Source organism: Elephas maximus, chromosome 4 (genome assembly GCF_024166365.1).
Source record: "Elephas maximus indicus isolate mEleMax1 chromosome 4, mEleMax1 primary haplotype, whole genome shotgun sequence".
Taxonomy (NCBI): domain Eukaryota; kingdom Metazoa; phylum Chordata; class Mammalia; order Proboscidea; family Elephantidae; genus Elephas; species Elephas maximus.
The window spans coordinates 59,405,019-59,424,070 of NC_064822.1; the positions used below are offsets into that span (position 1 = coordinate 59,405,019).

Here is a 19,052-nt window from a genome sequence, read left to right on the forward strand (position 1 = left end):
ATGCCATTCCCTATAAAAGGAGCAAATCTGCCCTGGTTCAGGGAGCTGGCAGCCTTAGGTCACCAGACCCTGCCTGCCTTCCAGTTTGCAAACCATGAATAAACCTTTCTGTTCTTCCAACCCGGCATCTGGCTGACTTAAATTCACTAGTCTGCTTGATAAGAACCTATTAGTTGATGGCTTCAGTATGGCCTCCTGGAGAAAGTAACCAGCTCTGATTTTCAAGCATGTTCTCATGGGTAGTCAGGCTGCCTTCTAAGACTCTTGTGGGCCTATACATGTTACCATTAAAGGTCCAGGGCTGTGTTCCTCAAGTTTTGAGACTTAACACATGTGCGTGTGCATGCATGAGCACACGCACACATATAGCTATGCTGGAAAAAAATGTTTCAAGGAACGATACTTGTCCTTACTGGATGACATACGTTTTGATTTTTTTGTTTGTTTGTTTATGCTCTTCCTGACCCACTAGACTGATTTCCCAACCCACTAATGAGTTCTGACCTTCAGTTTGAAAAGCACTGTTCTGGGGAATGCTAGAGATGAAAGCAAATAGAAACAATTAGCAAATAAAATCTTTTGGGCCATAGTCACACATCTATTATAACTCAGATTCTTTATTTCTCTAATTTGCATTTTTCCCTTCTTTCCCTTCACTGAGGCCCCCAAAGTAAGTGCCTGTTGACTGGGAAGCTTGGATTTCATGCCTCTTTTAACAAGGACTCCTATCAGTCAGTATTTTAATGTCATCTTTCTAAAATAAACTTGATCTTAAATCAAGGCTTTTACTTAAGTTAACAAAGGATTAATTTTTATAATAAAATTATAAGCAGAGGCCTGATTCATGAATTTGCTAATTTATTGAACAGCTTTCATTCAGTGTTCTCAGGGTGGAGTAAATTAGAAAACTGAATAAATTAGCAAATTCATGAAACAGAGCTAGGAATTCAGAGATGCTGTGTTTCTGCTCTCAAGGAGCTCACTTTACCATGGGAAAGGTGGGAAAGACCCTCAGAGGAAATGCAGTGTGAAAAGCGCTGCAGTAGAACAGAATTTTACATTCTCAAGAAATCCAGACTTTCTGGAGCCATTGAGGCTAGATGAACCCCCTAAAGTTACTGCCCTGAGTAATCTTTAAACCTTAAGCCAAAAACATCCCCTGAAGTCTTCTTCAAACCAAGCAATAGTTTAGCTTGATTAGTGAAGAAAGTCTGCCTTGAATGTTGTGCTCTTTTAAGAACTATCTATATGGGATCAAATTGACAACAGCAACTTGAAAGATTGGATAGGAAACTTAGGGGGCAGTGAGTTTGTGTTAATGGGGAGGAACAATTCAAAAAGGAGAGTGAGAATGGATGCACAACTCGAAGAATATAATCAATGTCACAGAATTGTACATGTAGAAATTGCTGAATTGGTATATGTTCTGTGTATATTCTCAGCAGCAAGAACAAAAACAGAAGCAAAAATTACATTTTAAAAAAGTGCCTCAGTACAGGCATTTGCAAAGGCAAAATTAGAGAGACTGACTCAGGGAAGTCAGGAGGAGAGTAACCAAACAAGGAGGAAATGAGGTTTCAGTTGGGTCTTGCAGGATAGGCAGGAGTTTGTGTGGAAGGGCATGCCAGGTTGTGGTGAAGGAATTGATGTACTCTTCAAAGGAATTTGGAATAAAACCAACAAGATTTTTAGGTTGGGGCAGCATAAGATCAAATTTATTTTAGAAAGATGATTGTGAGAGCAAATGTAAAAGACAGTCAGGAAAGGGAGGATGCTGGGGAAAGAGAAACCAGGCAAGAGCTTTGTGATAGTCCAGGAGCGATTGGTTGAAGACCCTTGCGAAGGGAATAGCATTGAGGAATTAGGACTTTAAAACACAAATGTCCAGTAATAATGGAGCAAAACTAACAAAATGAAAGGTAATAGGGGCAAACATTTGCCCCTATTAAGAAAATCCTATACTTAAGTTTCCACCACCCATCTGTCAGTTTGTCATGCTGTAGTGGCTTTCATGTTGCCAGGATGCTGGAGGCTATGCCACTGGCATTTCAAATACCAAGAGGGTCATCCATGGTGGACAGGTTTCTGCAGAGCTTCCAGACTAAGATAGACTAGGAAGAAAGGCCTGGAGATCTACTTCCAGAAATTAGCCAGTGAAAATCTTATGGATCATGGCAGAACATTATCTGATACACTTGCTTTGGACATGTTATCAGGAGGGATCAGTTACGAGAGGAGGATATGCTTGGTGAAACAGAGGCTCCACCGAGGGCATGGAAGACCCTTGGTGAGATAGATTGGGACAATAGCCACAACGATGGACTCTAACATGCAGGAGCTTGTGAGGATGGTACAGGACTGGGCAACATTTTGTTCTGTTGTACATAGGGTTGCCATGAGTTGGAGTTGACTCGATAGCAGCTAAAAGCAAAAACATACTTAGGTTTAGAATACCAGCTACAGGAATATTGAAGGCAGAGCTCTGGTTAAGGTGCTCGATGTGAACATCATTTGATTTCTTGACTGCTGCTTCCATGGGTGTTGATTGTGGATCCAAGTAAAATGAAATCCTTGACAACTTCAATCTTTTCTCCATTTATTATGATTCTGCTTGTTGGTTCAGTTGTGAGGATTTTTGTTTTCTTTATGCTAAGGTGTAATCCATACTGAAGGCTGCGGTCTTTGACCTTCATCAGTAAGTGCTTCAAGTCCTCTTCACTTTGAGCAAGCAAGGCTGCATCAATCCTGATGCCTTGTTTTTCTTCATATAGTCCAGCTTCTTGGATTATTTGCCCAGCATACAGCTTGAATAAGTATAGTGAAAGGATAAAACCCTGACACATGCCTTTCTTGATTTTAAACCATGCAGTATTCCCTGGCTCTGTTAGAACGACTGTTTCTTGGTTTAAGTACCAGTTCTGCATGAGCACAATTAAGTGTTCTGGAATTCCCATTCTTTGCAATATTATCCGTAATTTGTTATGATACACACAGTTGAATGCCTTTACATTATCAGTAAAACACAGGTAAACATCTTTCTGTTATTCTCTGCTTTCAGCCAACATCTATCTAACATCAGCAATGATATCCCTTGTTCCGAGTCCTCTTCTGAATCAGCTTGAATTTCTGGCAGTTCCCTGTCAATGTACTGCTGCAACCACTTTTGAATAATCTTGAGCACAATTTTACTTGTGTGTGGTATTAATGATATTGTTCGATAATTTCTGCATTCTATTGAATCACCTTTTTTTTTGGAATGGAAACAAATATGGATCCTTCCAGTTGGTTGGCCAGGAAGCTGTCTGCTGAATTTCTTGACATAGACAAGTGAGCACCTCCAGAACTGCATCCGTTTGTTGAAACATCTCAACTGGTATTCTGTTGATTGCTGGAGCTTTGTTTTCCACCAGTGACTTCAGTGCAGCTTGGACCATCAGTTCTTGATCATATGCTACCTTCTGAAATCGTTGAACATCGACCAATTCTTTTTGGTTCAGTGACTGTATTCCTTCCATCTGTTCTTGATGCTTCCAGCATCATTCAATATTTTGCCTATAGAATCCTTCAGAATTGCAACTTGAGGCTTGAGTTTTTTCTTCAGTTCTTTCAGCTTGAGAAATGCTGAGCGTGTTCTTCCCTTTTGGGTTTCTAACTCCAGGTCTTTGCACATTTCATTGTAATATTTTACTTTGTCTTCTCAAGCTGCCCTTTGAAATCTTTGGTTCAGCTCTTTTACTTCATCATTTCTTCCATTTGCTTTAGCTACTTTACATTCAAGAGCAAGTTTCAGAGTATCTTCTGATATCCATTTTGGTCTTTTCTTTTTTTTGTCTTTTTAATGACCTTTTGCTTTCTTCATGTATGATATCCTTGATGTCTTCCCACAACTCGTCTGGTCTTTGATCACTAGTGTTCAGTGCGTCAAATCTGTTATCGAGGACAGGCTCTAAATTCAGGTGGGATGTACTCAAGGTTGTATTTTTACTCTCGTGGACTTGTTTTAATTTTCTTTAGCTTCAACTTGAACTTACATAGGAGCAATTGATGGTCTGTCTTGCAGTCAGTCCCTGGCCTTGTTCTGACTGATGATTTTGAGCTTTTCCGTTGTCTCTTTCCACAGATGCAGTTCATTTGGTTCCTTTGTTTCTACCAGGTGAGGTCCACATGTATAGTTGCCATTTATGTTGTTGAAAAAAGATATTTGTAATGAAGAAGTTGTTGGTCTTGCAAAAGTCTATCATGCAATCTCTATTGTCATTTCTGTTACCATGGCTATATTTTCCAAACGACCACCCCTTCCTCTTCCTTTCCAACTTTTTGCATCCCAATCACCAGTAATTATCAATGTGTGTATCTTGATTGCATGTTTGATCAATTTCAGACTGCAGAAGTTAGTAAAAATCTTCAGTTTCTTCATCCTTGGCATTAGTGGTTGGATGACTAAGGCAAGCTAGGAAGATGGACCTGACAGAATTGACCACTGAAAATCATAACAGCAGACATTGTCTGGTATGGTGCCGGAAGATGAGCCCCTCAGGTTGGAAGGCACTCAAAGTATGACTGAGGTAGAGCTGCCTCCTCAAAGTAGAGTCAACCTAAATGACATGGATGGAGTCAAGCTTTCAGGACCTTCATTTGCCGATGTGGCACAACTCAAAATGAGAATAAACAATTGCAAACATCCATTAGTATTCGGAATGTGGAATGTGTGAAGTATGAATCTAGGAAAATTCGAAGTTGTCAAAAATGAATTGAAACCCATAAAAGATGGATATCCTAAGCATTAGTGAGCTGAAATGGACTGGTATTGGCCATTTTGAATCAGACAATCATGTGGTCTACTATGGTGGGAATGAAAAATTGAAGAGGAATGGTGTTGCATTCATTGTCAAAAAGACCATTTCAAGATCTACCCTGAAGTACAATGCTGCCAGTCATAGGATAATATCCATACATGTACGCAGAAGACCAGTTAATATGATGATTATTCAAATTTGTGCACCAACCACTAAGGCCAAAGATGAGGTGCCCAGTATAAGGGAGTGCAATGCCAGGCTGCAGTGATGCGAACATAGTGTCTGGATCAACAGGTGTCACAGCCTGCTGCCTTTTGCAATTCTCAGACCCCATGGAGTAGAGTGCTCAGCCCATTCATTGAATACTCTTGTCACACCTACTGTGTGCCAGGTGCTGCGGTGGATGCTGGAAATACTGCATTGATCAGACATAGTAGTTAAGGGCACTGCATCTGGGGAGGGCATTGGCAGTCTAGGAGAGGCAAGAAGGCGAGTGGGCAGGGTGCAAAGGATCTGTAGGCTGTAGCATGGGTAACAGAGGAAAGAAGTGGGGATGTTTTGCTTGGGGAAGAGAAGACTCAGGGGGTATGTGATACTATCTTCTTGCATGCGAAAGGCTAGCACCTGGAAGAGGAATTAGGCCTTTGTTTTACAACTCCAGAGGGAAGAAGGAATTCTATTAACCAGAGTAATGATAATGATGATAATTAACAAATATAGTATCTACTCTTTATTAAGTGTGTGGTGTGTGCCAGGCACTGAATCAGGCTCTGCACATAGATCATCCATCAACTCTGTGTGTGTTAGGCTTTTATTGTACTCATAATTCAGATGAGGAAACTGAGGTCAGAGAAGTTAAGTAACTTGTTAAGTGCCAGAGCTGGCATTTGGACACCGATATGATGGATTTCATGGCCCATGCCTCCCCACCGCCCTGCCCAACTCTTTAAGGTAGAAACTAAAGGCAGGCAGGTGGCAGCTAGGAATCAGGAAGCACTTATAGAGCCCTGGTGATGTAGTGGTTAAGAGCTTGGCTGCTAACCAAAAGGTCGGCAGTTTGAATCCACCAGCAGCTCTTTGGAAACCATATGGAGCAGTTCTACTCTATTTTATAGGGTTGCTGTGTGTTGGAATCAACTCGATGGCAGCGGGTTATGGTAGTTAGAGCTAAGAAATGATAGCAAGGCTGCCTGGCAAGCTCCTGGCCCTGGCAGTGCTCAAGCAGAGTCAAGACAGCTGCCTGTACAAGATTTGCCTCAGGGATTTCTGCAGGGGGAAAGAGATTGGATGTGAGAGATTAACACTTAGTGAGCTCATTTGACCCTTAGGACAGCCCTGGAGGTAGGGGCATTGTGCCCATTTTGCAGATGGGGGAAACTGCAGCTCACAGGGGTTAAGTGAGTTGCCCAAAGTCATGTAGTCTGTGAGAGACACACTGGGACACAACCTTGGGTCTTCTGACCCATTTCCTGTGTCCTTCCTCCTGCCAACACTGCCTCTTAGCACCTTACCAGTTACTAGTTGCTGTCAAGTTGACTCTGACTCATGGTGACCCCATGTGTGTCAGAGTAGGACTGTGCTCCATGGGTTTTCAATGGTTTTTGGCAGTGGATCACCAGGCTTTTCTTCTGAGGTACCTGTGGGTGGAATCGAACCTCCAACCTTTTGGTTAGCAGCTGTTTGCACCACCTAGGGACTCCTCTCAGCTCTTTAAAAAAAAAATATATATATATATATTTTTTTTAGCACTCTTATATTCTGTGATTCCCGTTAGTCTTCTCCCCAGGTTCATCCCACCTGTTCCCTCCTGCTCATTTGCTGTATCTAATAGGCTGCCTGTGTCCCATTGGTGCCTGAGCTCAAAACTGGAGTCACAGTGGAATTCAAGCTGATTGAGAGGTGGTAGTACAACCACTGTGCATGCATGCCTGTGTGTGTGTGTGTGCCCTTGCATCTTGGAGGGCCCTGAGAGGTCTTTGAAATCTTTGGTGGGCTATGTGTATGGTAGGATAGGCTGGGAATTCTTGCAATTTGGTTGGGGGCAGAAAGCTACAGGACCCAGAGAGACAAATGTCTGCTCCCCTGGCTCCCCAGCCCCTTGTCAGGCCTCCCCTGGGGTATTGCCATCCCCTTCTGAAAGGTGGGATGGGAAGGAGGAGATTAGGGAAGTTAATTACCCAATTAATTCACCCAAATCAGACAGGCCTTCTGCTTGGGAGATGGTCTGCTCGCGGAGTGAGTAAACTGCTAATTTGCCAATTCTGGTTACTGACAGAGAGTGGGGGTCCCAGGCTGGGAGTTATGAAAGCCGTTGGTGTACCCCACCCAGGTCCCTCCAGCTCATGGCCCTCTGAGGGGATTGCCTTGTTCTTGGCCTTATGTGAGTGTGCTCTTTTCTCTTTCTCCCTATAATTCCCCCTATTTTTTTTTTTTTTTTAATTTGCACTAGATACCACCAGAACAGTTGACTGGGCTTGATTTTTGGACTTGCTCCATTCAACAAATGTTTACTAATATATGACTAGAATCTGGTAGATGGTAAACGGGACTCAATAGGAATACAGCCAGCACCCTGTTCTCTTGTAATGGATAGCCCACTTGCAAAGACAGGACTTGCCTACTTGGGCTGTTCAGGCTAAGTCAATAGGCCAGGTGATTGAGGGGCAGAGAGGGCGTGGGGGCATGAGGGAGGGAGGGGAGATGTGTGTTGGAGTGGTGAGAAAGTAGGGATCTAACTGGGCCATCAGCCTGAGGAGCTGCCATGCCAAGAGAGGGGAAGCCAGTTGAAGCCTAGAATTGGGGCAGGCTGGGCGAGAGCTGAGCAGGTGGCAGCCATACCTGAGGCTGGAACAACCAGGCAGGAGCAAGCTGGGGCAAGGATTGCAGGATACAGGGTCAGAACAGCAGCTAGTGACAGAGGAGTGAGGACGGAATGAAAGCCATCTTGGGGGCTGATGTAAGGAACATGGGGTATCCACCTTGTAGGTTTTGCTGTGGTGAGGGTGTGTCTGAAAGTGAACCGTAAAGGGTAGAGCTCTGTGTAGTGGATGTATGGAGGAGGGAGAGGTCCACATTGGCTGGGTGGATAGAGAAGGTTTCTGGAGGGGTGGGAGCTCCATGGGGCCTTAAAGAAAGGCTGCCCTGGAGTGACCTAATCATATCGTTCTATTCTTCCTTCCTTCCTTCCCTGACATTCCTCTTCATTAGGGATGTCTATTTTTTTTTTTTTTTTTTAGTATGAGCTTGGGCCTAGCAGAGTGATTTTGTCAGATACACCTCTATCTGAGATGGCGGGGTGGGGGTGGGGGTTGCCAGAATTGTCTCCCCAGCTGGTGTGAGTTCACAGTCGCTGACGTAAATGGCTCAGGGTCACTTTGGCAATTATGTTTACATGTTTCTTCAGGAGATGAACCAAACGGCTGCAATGAGAGTCTCACACTGAAAAAGACTCTAGCTCTGGAAGACTTGCCGGAGGTGGTGGGACATCATTGGCCACTTGGGCAGTGAAAGGAAGACCCAAGTGGATCCAATCAGTGATCTTTTCAGCAGTGACCCTTAAATTTTAGCTTGGGTTAGAATCTCCCTAGGAGTTTATTAACAGAGCAGGTTATAAGGGTTTGGCCCCAAATATTCTGACTCAGTAAGGCAGAGTGGGCCCAGGGATTTGCATTTGTTAGTGAACACCTGCGTATTTGGAAATAGGTGACCTGGGAGCCACACGTAGAAAAATACAGTTTTAGAGGGAGCACAGCATTTTGAAAGGAGTGCTGGACTGAGACTCTGAAGACCTGGGTTCTGGTTGACTCAATGAATAGCCTTGGGTGAAAATCACTTAACCATCCAAGCCTTGGCTTGTTCTTTTGTAAGTTGGGTACAATGATGCCTTCTGCGACTACTTTCTAGGACTTCAGTGAGAGTCATGTGCAATTCCTTTGAACACTATAAATTTTTCTGTAAATGCAGGCTGTTGTCATTGGTTTTGAAATTATAATAGCAATGTTTGGAAGAGCCGGTCTGGATTGATTGAAGCCAGGGAAGGGGAAGGGGAGGGGAAGGGAAGCGGGACTAAATGATCTCCGAAGGCCCGTAACTTCTGGGATCTTCCTCCAACAAGAAAACTCAAGGGATTTTTCCTCCCTTTTTCCCTTCCCCCATCCAATCCAGGTGGTATATCTATGTCTTTAAGGTGTGGGAGGTTGGTTCACTTTTGAGGTAAATGGGTGGCAAGGAAAGAGGTCACCCCCATTTACCCGTTGCTGTTGAGTCGATTCTGACTGATAGTGACCCTATAGGACAGAGTAGAACTGCCCTATGTGGTTTCCAAGGAGTGGCTGGTGAATTTGAACTACTGACCTTTGGGTTAGTAGCCAAGCTCTTCACCACTGTGCCACCAGGGCTCCAACGAGGTCCAGAGCTTGATAATTACCCTACTTTCTGGTTCTCCTTCCCTCTTTCCCTTGTGCTGATGTTGCTTAAACTGAGCAATAAGAGATGTCGGATGCTGGTGGAACCTCTCCTGCCCTGGGTGGTTTTGCTGATGTCCTGTAGCATGAGGTTGGTGTTGGGGATTGCTTGCACCTGGAGTTTTTGTTTTGCACATCCCTTCTCAAGCAGCTCCTGTGTGCTTAGATGTCCTGTGGAGGAGGGTGGGTTGGAGCAAGGCCTCCATGTTGCACAACTTCAGGGGCCATGGTTCACAAAGAATATAGTATAACTGCCCCTGCAGTTGTGTAGTGGCACACTTCCCTAGAAGAGCAGGCACTTGGGGCATCCTGTTTGGTTACTAAACTATATTGGTTCTTTGGTTCTATGGTATTTATTCTCAGTTTTGGTGCTCAATGAACTCAGCAGAAATGTAGATGATCATGATGCTAACAATAACAGTAATAAGAACTGGGTTTTTCTTAGACCACTTTCATCATATTTGGTTTGAGAATACATTTACAAACAAGTATGTAGTTAGCATGTATTTGCTGAGTGTAATAGTTAAGGCTGTGTGTCATCTTGGCTGGGCCATGATTCTCAGTGGTTTGGCAGTCATATGATTTTGTGATCACTTCTGTGATGAGATTTGATATAATGTGATCATCTCCATGATGGGATGTGCTGTGAGTAGCCAGTCAGTTGAAAGGGCATTTCCTTTGGCAGGTGCCTTGCATCAAATATAAGTGGACGTTCTGGCAAGGCTTGTGGCCTTTTGCTTGCTCTGGATCCTGCAGCTGGCTCCTGTTCATCTGACCTCCAGTTCTTGGGACTTGAGCTAGTAGCTTACCTGTGGTCTTACCTGCTGATTTTGGGATTCATGGATCTTCGCAGCCTGTGAGCAACAGCCCTGCTCTCTGACCTGCTGATCTTGGCTTCATCAGCCCCTGTGGGTACGTGAATCAGGAGACGCCTCTATCCTGACCCACGGACGTGGGACCTTCCAGCCTCTACAACCACGTGAGCCATTTCCTTGATATAAATTTCTCTCTGTATGTATTTATACACCTTACTGGTTTCGCTTCTCTAGAGAACCCAGTCTAAGACACAGAGTGTGGCTGTGTGCCTAGCTGTTGGCTCTATTATCTGAGAGTGACTTATCCATTGAGCAGGAGAGGAGAGTGGAGGGACGAACTCAGTGAGTAAGCCATTCTCAGATAATAGAGTTGACTCCTTTCTTCAGCCTGCATTTGTGTTACGTGTCTTACATTGTCAGGACTTGGAAGATGGGTACTGTGCTAGCTCTAGTTTTGTTTGAATTTCTGGGGGGTTCGCAGGGTCTGGCTAGGAGTCCTTTTGGTGTGAAAACTGAGGGGTCACATTCAGAAATGGAATCTGGGTGTGCTCAGTGTACCTCTTGACTTGCCCATGTCTGGCGGATCTGAAGTTGGGGACCAGAGGAGGACTGGTGTTAACAGGATGACCAAACCCCCTTCCAGAGCTCCCCACATCAGCACTCCTTAGTGAGCAAGCTTCTCCCATCTCCAACCCGGGCCGCCAGCCCGCTGTGGCTACGTGCTACAGCTGGGTCCGCAGAGCTTAAAATAGCAGTATGAGCTGGCTGTCTTGCATGTGGGGAGCCCGCCTGGGGCATGATGGGGCAGCTGCCTGGGGTTGGGGCTCTACTGGCTCTAACCACTGAAATGGGGAGCATTCCTCTTTGAGGGTTTCTTCTAGGCCCAGAGCCTGGGGGGCAGAGGAAGTGGGTATGTTTGGGGATTCAAGTGTGGCTGGTGCAGTGGGGAGGCAAAAGGCTTGTCTTTCCTAAGACCTTTTAAGGGAACACCTGGAACTTGACCTCAGAGCCTCTCACTGCGGAGCTTGGAGCCCTTCAGACTTGGCATCCTGTTTGGTCCTATCGCTGGCCCTTGGTACTGCCCAGGGTTAGCCACGTAGGGTCCTGTTCCAGTCTAACTGAAGTGAGAAAATGAAGCACAGATGTGGGATGGAGGGTGCAGCTGCACCAGGTCAAAGGTGGCAGGGCCAGGAGAAAACACACGCATCCTGATTCCCAGTGGGTGGGCCCTAGCAACCGTATTCCCTCATCCCCGGCTGCCTTATCTTGGGAAGCCAAAATGGTGCCTAGGGAATTTGGCAGAGACCCTCTGCAAGCATTCATTCTTTCAACAAATACTTATTGAGGACCTACCCTATATAAAGCTTTGTTCATTGCTGTGAAAATATAGCAATGGATGAAACAGACCAAAAAACCCCTGCCCTCCTTGTGGGAGCAGACAGATAGTAAACAATCAACATATTAAATAACCACATTATATTATGTGTTGTGGATAAATGCTATGGAAAAATTAGAACAGGATCAGAAAGATTGAGTGTGCTAAAAACCCGTTGCCATCGAGTCAATTCCGACTCATAGTGACCCTAAAGGACAGGGTAAAACTGCCGCATAGAGTTTCCGAGGAGTGCCTGGTGGATTGGAACTGCTGATCTTTTGGTTAGCAGCCATAGCACTTAACCACTATGCCACCAGAATTTCTGAGTGTGCTAGGAGGAGGTACAATTTTAAATGGGATGGTCAGGGAAGATCTCATTGAAAAGGTGACATTTGAGTGATGATAGAAAGGAGATGAGATTTGGCAGTGCAGTTACCTAGGGGGAGAATGTTCTAGGCAGAGGGAACAGCAAGTGTAAAGGCTGTAATGTCAGAAGTAGCAAGGAGGACAGTGTGGCCGTAGTGGAGAGGGTGAGGGAAAACCGTAGGAGGTGGGGTCAGGTGTGCGCACGCATGTGCGTGCGTATGTATGTGTAAATTGTGTAAATACTTGTCAGAGCATTGTCTTCTATTTGGAGAGTGATGGGAAGCCATCAGAGAGTTTTGAGCAGAGGAGTAACGGGGGCTGACTTACGTCACAGGGTCACTGTGGTATGGGAGCTGATTGCCTCTTTCTTTCTCTGGTTATTAGGCCACCTGTGGGAAGCCTGAAGGGATCAGAAAGAGGCTGCCCCATCCTTTCCCCATGGCCCATGACTTCGCCAGCCTACATTCCTATTCTCCAAACCCTAACCCCTGAGACCTTTACTCCTGGGGAGGAGGGGAGAGGGCGGTGCTGGCTTTCTTCTCTCTGCCTTGGAGTTTCTTTTGGAGGGAAGGGAGATGGGTTTGTTACAGTGGTTGGCTGGAGCCAACTTGTACCGACTCTCCAAGGCCTATTAGTAAATAGGAATTTCGCCAGCTGGTGGTTAAACCATTGGTAGCTTGAAATCAGCCATGGTGGGCGTATTTACACCATGGAAATAGGCAAATGATAGAAATTAGGGTTTTTTTTTTTTTCACCCTACAGAGAGCCGGTTCGTAAACATTTATCGGCCCACCACTGGCTTATTATCTCCACTCTATCTGGGCTGTGGCTTCAGTGGGTCAGGCCTCTGTTTGCTTTCATTCAGCAGATTACCTGCATTCATACTGTGTGAAATAATATGAGCCCAGCTGAGGGGAATGATGAAGGTTGGAGGGGCTGTCCCCCAGGATGGATAGGGGCCTCTGATCTTCCTGGCTGGGTGATCCTAATGCATGGGCTCTCACTCTCGCTTCTTCCCTTTCCTTTGCTTCCCTCTGTGCAGGTAGGATAGGTATGTCCATTTCTCAGTAGGGATTAGCCTCTTACATAAAGGCTGGACCCAGTACTGAGCCCAGATAAAATTGGTGTAGTTTTGGGAGTCAGGAGACATAACTTCCAGTTTCAGTTCTGCTATTAACTAGCTTAGACAAGTCTTCTCCTCTCTTTGGTCCTTGTTGTTGTTGTTAAGTGCCTTCAAGTTGGTTCTGACTCATAGTGACCCTACATACAACGGAATGAAACACTGCCTAGTCTTGCACCATCCCCACAATCGTTGCTATGTTTGAGCCCACTATTGCAGCCACTGTGTCAACCCAACTTGTTGAAGGTCTACCTCTTTTTCGCTGACCCCCTACTTTACCAAGCATTATGTCCTTCTCCAGGGACTAATCCCTCCTGATAACATGCCCAAAATATGTGAGACGTAGTCTCACCATGCTTCTAATGAGCATTCTGGCTGTACTTCTTCCAAGACAGATTTGTTTGTTCTTTTGACAGTCCATGGTATATTCAATATACCTTATATGGTCCTTAGTTTCCTCATTTATAAACTGGGACGGCTTCCTTGCTTACCTTGGAGGGGTGTGTAAATCAAATATGATCACAAGTATGAAAGCCCCTGGAAAAAAGTTGAAAGAGTCTCATTGGTATTCAGGCACCCAGGACTCTCTCTCCTCTGCCTCTTTCTGTTAGGATGTTGTTGTGAAATCTTAGCACCTATCCCACCTTCTCCAAGAAGCCTCCCTGGATTCGCCAGGCCCTCCCTGGGCAACTCCTCCTGTGAGCACTCACAGTTTGTACCACCTCCCCAGCACCTGCGCCTGCATTCTGTTGCTTGCAGCTTTTTCGTTGTGTTGCTCTCCCCCCAGATGGATTGTCAGCTTCTTAAGGGCTACTTGCTGCTTACTAACACCTACAGAGGTGAGCCCAGGATGGGGCACATAGTGGGGCCCAGGGACTCTACAGTAATTGATTACCCAGGGCCAGTGTCTTTTATCAACTCATGTAAAATGGGATGAATGGTTGTCAGTATGTGTGTGTGGGTGTATGAAAGGTTCGGAAGTATTATTGTTAGTTGCTCTCAAGTTGATACCAGCTCATGGTGACCTCGTGTGTGCAGAGTAGAACTGCTCCATAGGGTTTTCAAAGCTGTGACCTTTTGGAAATAGATCACCAGGCCTGTCTTCCAAGATGCCTCTGGATGGGTTTGAACTGCCAACCTTTTAGCTAGTAGTTGAGTGCTTAACCATTTGCTCCATCCAGTATCTTACATTTGATAAAGTAGTTTCCCTGACATTGCCTCATCTGTCTTTCACAACCAGACTTAATCCCACTTTACAGATGAGGAAATGGAAGCTTGCTTGTTCATTCATTCACTTGTTCATTCAACAGATGTGCGTTGTGCTCAGAGAGCTTTAAGTGTCTTGCCCAGGTCATACAGAAGGTGTCAGAGCTGGGACTGGGCCCCCAGCTCTCCAACCTGGCAGTCTTCCTGCACTTTGCCTGTTCTCTTCCCTTTGGGATGCAGACGTAGAGTATGCATGTATGGGAGGCTGCAGGGCATGTGAGGGTGCTGGCCCTGCTCAGGTCTGGGAGGTGGAATGGAGGGGGTGGCGCCAGTGCTCAGCGCCTGTCCCTGCTGTGTCCGGCCAGCCATGGCTGCGGGCTGGCATTTCCTCTGGCAGCAGTATGGGGGAGGGGAAGAGCAGGTGTGCCCTGGTGCCTGGCTCAGCTGGGATATGGAAGCGCCTCTTGGGGCCGGAGCTTGGGGGATGAGTGACACACAGCCACCCAGACACATTGGGCGTCACAGAGCCCAGCCACATTCTCTGAGCTCCAGACTAGACATTCAAGCTCCCTGGTGGTTCAGTAGATGGCCCAATCTGGTGGGTGACCCAGAGAGGGCCTCCAGAGGGGAGGACAAACGGTGTTTGTTGATCCATCCAAGGTGATCAGGCTGAGGACAGTGTTGGGGGGTGTCCAATACATTGGCCGAGGTGAGTATGTACGGTGAGGGTGGGGGCTCTGTGCATTGTGTGAGGGATTCAGTTAATTGCCTCACAGATTTATGAAGTATCCACCACATATCAATTCAGGCTCGGCTGGGTGCTGCAGGAGGAACAAGGGTGAGTTCAGCCCCTCAGGAGCTTCTTCTAATCTTGTTGGAAGAGAAGCCATTTATACAAACAGCCATGATACAAGTAAAATCAACGCTCAAAAGAGAGATTTGGAACAAGGAGCCGGCTTCTTAGGTTGGGGGGTAGCTCCCATTCCCTGATGGCTCACGAGCAGTGTGGAATTTAGGGCACTGTTCCTTCTCTGTCTTCTTAAGAGCATCCGCAGGTGCTGCTCATCCTCTGCCCGTCCCTGCAGTGTGGCTCAGTGAGGGAGAGAGGGGAGAGGGGAGCTAGCAGCTCCTGAAATCAGCAGAAGGGTCCTGCTGCATCCAGTGGCTTCGTGGGCAGGCTGGATGCTGGGTCAGAGAGCACAGTCCCAGCCCGTGAGTCAGGGCCCTCCGTGGAGTGGTTTAGGAATATTGGATTTGCTGGGTCAGTACATTTCTGCTGGTGCATGGCAATAAGCCTCAGGCTTCATCACACTTCCCTGTGCCCGGCGGTCTGGCCTTATCTCATCCTCCCTGAAGCCACCTGCCCTCCTTGATAAGTGCTAATAGCAAATGCTTTTTTTCTCCTCTGTCTCCCAGGAGTGCATGGCTCAGTGTGTGTGTGGGTGCGGGTACATCTGTCTGTCCAGCACAATGCCTCGCATGCCAGGCCCTCCTGAGAATCTGACACAGATGCTAATTAGGCTTGGGATGAAAGACGGGGCTGGTTCAGGACTTTCCTGGAAGAAAGGACCCTGGAACCAAGGTGGTAGCTTTGTATCCGGGCAGGCCACCAGCCCCTACTGCACCCTTCCTCTCTGGAAACCTGCTTAAAGAGGAGATTATTGCGCTTTAGGAGTGACCGTTCTTGATCTTTGCGTGAAACCTCCCCTGTTCCAAGCCAAGGCTGATTTGCCTCAAGAGCCACTTTCACCTTGCTCAAGACACCTACAAAGATCCTTACTGCTTCCCCTCATGCATTCAGCAGTGAATTAAGAGTTATCTAAATTCTTGCCTGGCATGTGGGAGACTCAGGTTCGAGTCCCAGGCAGTGTACCTCATGTGCAGCCACCACCCGTCTGTCAGTGGAGGCTTGTATGTTCCTATGGTGGTGAACGGGTTTCAGTGGAGCTTTCAACCTAACAAACTAGGAAGAAAGGCTTGGTGATCTACTTCCAAAAATCAACCAACGAAAACCCTGTAGATCACAATGGTTCAATCTGCAACCAATCATTGGGATAGTACAGGACTGGGCAGTGGTTGGTTCTGTCGTCAGTGGTTGGTTCTGTCGTCAGTGGTTTGTTCTGTCAGTGGGATTGCCAGGAGTTGGGGCAGACCTAGTGACAGCTTATAACAACAGTGTGCCAGGCACTGTGCCAAGGGCTTGGAATATAAAGATGAAGGATGTAGTCATTGCCCTCAAAGAGCTGACAGTCTGGGGTGGGAGTAGTGAACAGGAAGCAGTGTGGTGGAATGAGGTCAGGGTATATTGATGCCCCAAAGAAAAATCCTTAATCCTGCCCCCAGACTTCACAGAGGAGGCACTATCAATGCTGAGGCTGGCTGGACTGTGGAGGTTAGCTAGTGCGAGTATGTGGGGAAAGGGTATTTCAGGTAGAGGGGGCAGTAAGTACAAAGACCAGGGTGAGAAAGAGTTTGATGTGGGTTCATTTTGGTTGGAGTGTAGGTCAGTAAAGGTTGGGGCGGGGGTGAGGCTGATGAGAGAAGTGGGGGTGGGGAAGCACTGGTGGCATCAAATGCAGATTTTTAAAACTGGCATCCAGGGTCATCTATGACCCAAGCCCTACCTTCCTTTCTAAGTTTCGTGAAGCTTCATTTCAGCTGGGCATGTGGGCGTTCTTCTGTCCCCTTCCTTGTTCTCTGTGCCTGTCCAGTCCTGCCCATCTTCCAAGACTCATGTTAAGTCGCGTTGCCTAGGGTGAGGATTTCAGGGTACATGGGACCATAGAGAACCAACTAGTCCAACCTCCTTGCTTTGTAGTTGAGGAACTAGAAACCACACAGATAATTTGGGTCCCAAGGCTTCGTACCTCTGGTGGCCAGAGGTGACCATAAAACCAGAAGGCCCTTGAAGCCCTTCCTAATGACTGACCTACCCTGTGTACACCTCTTTTGAGCTCCTATTCATTTGTTCATCAGGTATTCATTGGCCTCCCACTGTAGGTTAGGCATGGTACTGGGCAGTGGGGATACAGTAGTGAGAAAAACAGACCCCATCCCTGCTGTTCTGTGGTTTATGGCCTGGCAGGACAACCAGTCAATAAATATGTCCTTTTTTTTTCAAATTGTGATGAGTGCTATGAAAGAAAAAGTGCTCTGAGAATGTATATTGGTGGGGAAGGGTGCTCTAATTTAGATGCTAGGGGACAGCCAGAAAATCAGAGAAGACCTTTCTGAAGAATTCGCAAGAGCTCAGGGCTGAGTAGGACTAAGTTGGGCAGTGGGTTGGGGAAGAGTATTCCAGGCAGAGGGAACAGCTTGGGCAAAGGCTCTGAGGAGGGAAAGAACTTTGGGAATTCACTGATTAGAGCATGAATGAGAGGCGAATTGTTAGAGATAGGGCTGTTATGCAGGATCTTCAAGGTTGTTTTAAGACTCTGGATTGTAGTAGAAAGGTAGGCTAGCAAACACACACACAAGCACAAAGTAAAGTGGGAAGCCACTGACTGAGTTAAAGTAGGGGAGTGGTATGAGTGAGATCACTTTTGCTACTCAGTGGAGAATGGATTCCGGGGCAGGAGTAGAAATGGAGAGTCCTGTTAGAGACTGCTGCAGGAACCCAGGTGAGAGATGAGGTAGGGTTGGGCTGGGACATTGTCAGTGAAGATAGTGAGAAATGAATGCAGGCTCATCGGATAGGACTTGTGTTTAACTGGAGGCAATGAATCTTGGGTTTCTGGCTTAAGCAACCGGGTGTTTAGGCTGATTACTGAGAAGGGGAGGTGACTACTTGGGGAGCAAGCCAGGGTGAAGGGCAGGTTCCTCTGGGGCATGTGAAATTGGACTTGCCTGTGAGACTGTCAAATGGTTGACAAGTGGGAGTTGGATATGCGTGTTTGGGGCTCAGAAGAGAGACCAGGGTCAGGTAAACGTTTGGGTGTCGGCAGCATGTGGATGGCATCTGAAACCACTGGAATGGATGAGATAACCAAGTGTAGGAGTGTTGGGGAGAGGAGAGGGCCCAGAACTGAGGGCCGCCCTGAAGAACGGGGATCAGCTGAGGAGGAGGAGGAGCTGCCAGCATTCACCCTTAGAATTTGAACCACAGAACAGTATGTATTGATTATGTCTTACTGGAAAAGGACAGGGACGATATTTACTATAATAATGGTTATTGTTGTTGATTATGATAATAGGTTCAATTCATTGAACCTTTCCTATGTCCCAGACTCTGTGCTCTGTGCATTGCATTCATTATCTTTAATCTGTATTTTTTAATATACTGCCTGGGAAGGTGTGTCTTCTTATCTCCATCTTATGGTTGGAGAAACTGAGGTACAGAGCAGTTAAGTGGTCATTCTAGGTTATCCAGCAGATAGGTAACTCACTCCAGGTGGGATTTCAACATAGATCTATCTGGTCCCAAAGCAAGAAGTCTTTCCACTACATTATTTTGCCAAAGCTTTCTTCTTTGTGGTTGGTTTGGGTAGTGGGTATGATCAGGAGCCGTTAAAAGCATCTGAGCATATGCTGTCCTTTCTTACAGAATGGGGCCCATGTGTATGAGCTGATTCGGGGTGGGGCAGAGTTGGCTTTGTGATGATCTATCCACACCTTCTCCGTGGCTCTTCTTGGTCTGGGAGCCACATTTTCAGCACTGCTGGCTGGGTCAAGTATATCTGTGTGGCCCTGTTTCCTCTGAGCTAAGCTGACTGTCCAGGTATCGCCAGTGCATGCTCTGTCCAGCATGCTCACCTGCCACTTACGGAGTGTGGACACATAGCCGAGGGTCTCTGCACAGCCACTTGCTCTCAGTAGCCAGGAGTGGCCTCTGACAAGGCCTGACCACAGCTAGGAGGCAGCTTTGCTCTTGGGCTTTGAGACATGACATGCAGCACTGAGGTGTTCACGAGT

The 19,052-nt window shown here is 46.5% G+C and overlaps 1 protein-coding gene across 5 annotated transcripts in view; it reads left to right on the top strand.

Moving 5' to 3' along the window:
* Positions 1–19,052, top strand: part of TSPAN9 (tetraspanin 9) — a 308,842-nt gene that overhangs the window by 141,462 nt on the left and 148,328 nt on the right. Inside the window, exon 3 of one of the 5 annotated variants that reach the window (XM_049882199.1) lies at positions 9,945–10,238. The exons of the other annotated variants lie outside the window; for them this stretch is intronic. The gene's annotated coding sequence lies outside the window, so the exon portion shown is untranslated. The remainder of the gene's footprint in view (positions 1–9,944; positions 10,239–19,052) is intronic. 5 annotated transcript variants of the gene reach the window in all.